The 1,832-nt window shown below is 32.4% G+C and overlaps 1 long non-coding RNA gene across 1 annotated transcript; it reads left to right on the top strand.

The window, feature by feature from the left end:
- Positions 1–260: 260 nt before the first annotated feature.
- Positions 261–1,253, top strand: LOC110925809. Its single transcript, XR_002584749.2, has 4 exons — positions 261–299; positions 386–465; positions 560–676; positions 769–1,253. It is a non-coding gene; the product is annotated as an uncharacterized LOC110925809 (long non-coding RNA).
- Positions 1,254–1,832: the final 579 nt, after the last annotated feature.

Below are 1,832 nucleotides of genomic sequence, written 5' to 3'. Positions count from 1 at the left end.
TTTGGGCCACGTGTCACTTAATTAGGGCATCATCAGTTCTCTTTTCCCGCCCAACAGTACCACTGCCCTCCTCTATTTATATCATCCCTCATTTACTCATTTAGGGCTAATGCTTTCTTTCTCTCTCTGCTCTGCTCTATTCCGATCGATGTTTATCCTCTCTGATGTTTATCTTTCTTCTTCTTCTTCTTATATTCATCTCCTCAACAATGTACGACAGAGGTTACTTCTATTGGATACATTTGCGTTTGAAACCCTAAATCATGTACCATCGAGTGGTTGAAGAAGAGAATAATCATGTAAGATCGATTTTTTTATTCAGAAATTTTATTTCGTTTTATCTATTTTCTCATACTGAACATGATTACACCTTTTCTATCCTCAGAAGAAGAAACAGATCTCCTAGGGTTTCTTATCGTACTCGATGAACGCTTTTGTACAAGCTCCTCTTAATCGGTGACTCTGGTATGTTTGCTTTGTTGTATCATGTGACTACGAGTAGATTTATTTTGATATGTTTTGTACTTTGTCTTTCTAAAGCTTTTTTGTTGGTTTATAGAGTTTGTTGATTAGAAGCAACCTCTGCCGGACGATTGTTGAGGAGATGGAAATGTGAAAGGTGATACCAAGTGTGTTGATAGGTGATACCAGTACAAAAGTTTAGGACATCAGCAAGGTAACTTAAATTGTTGTGATTTATTTTTTGGTATTTCTTTCGTTTTGATTTACTGTTTATTGGTGCATTGATTCATTTGTAATCCTTTGCAGATCTCCCGTCATCTCAATTTGAGCAATTAAACGTAGTTTTGTTAATCACTATCGGTGTTTTAATTACTAGCAGTGCTTAAAAAGTTTTCCATCAGCTGTTTCACTTAACAATAGTTTTCGTTATTTATTCTAAATTCATCAGTTTTTGTAGGTAAACTGAAGTTTCCTACAATAGGCACAGCCCAGCTAAGTTTCCTACAATGACAGTGGTTATAACAAGTTAATATGGCAAGTCACTGTTCAATTATCTGCCTAACAAGTGTTGGATATAATGATGGTTCTACATAAAGTTTGATAAACATCATCCACTGTTCAATTATGAAAAAACCACTGATTAAGACCAAAGTCCAGACAAGCACTAATCAACTAAATGTGAAACACTCTCCAACAACAGTGGTTCCCCATCAACATTAGTTGTTCTATTTTTGTTTATGTTAACAGTGTTTATTCTATCTTTGTTTATTTTAACAGTCCTTATATGTAACATAATTTATCCTATCACTTCAGTGTTTTGATCTGTACTATTAATTGAACAGTTGTTTCATTTTTATACTAAAAAAATTCCTATACACTTGGATGAATATTAAGCACCTCATCTTGATTGTTTGGGTATAGTATTCTTGAAATTGGTTCAAGCATTTGATTGTTCAAAATATTCCACTACTGAAATACAACATCTGTTTCTTCAATCTCCCTGTTGACCACTGATTGACTAAACATCAGTGTTTCCAAAACTGGTTGGTATCCACTGATCGGAAAAATATCCACTGCTCACTTTTACATTATTGACATCCAATTACATAAGAGTTCCACCAACATTATTTTCATGATAAAATTTAAAGTTAAGTTAAAAAATAAAAAAAAAAATCTTGATGACTGTTTGTTTCAAATCAAATTAGTAATTAATGCTGATTTCTCGAGCTTTGGACATTTGATTAAGCAAATTTTGAATTTCAAATTGACGGTTATTATATCTTGATTAAAGTTAAAATAAATTTTAAAAAAGTCATTATGGCATTTGCTTTCAAATCAAGTCAGTAGTTACTGATAATATCATTAATTTT

This window comes from Helianthus annuus, chromosome 17 (genome assembly GCF_002127325.2).
Source record: "Helianthus annuus cultivar XRQ/B chromosome 17, HanXRQr2.0-SUNRISE, whole genome shotgun sequence".
NCBI lineage: Eukaryota > Viridiplantae > Streptophyta > Magnoliopsida > Asterales > Asteraceae > Helianthus > Helianthus annuus.
Note: the sequence above shows the minus strand (reverse complement) of the source record. Positions and strands in the feature narration are given on the sequence as shown.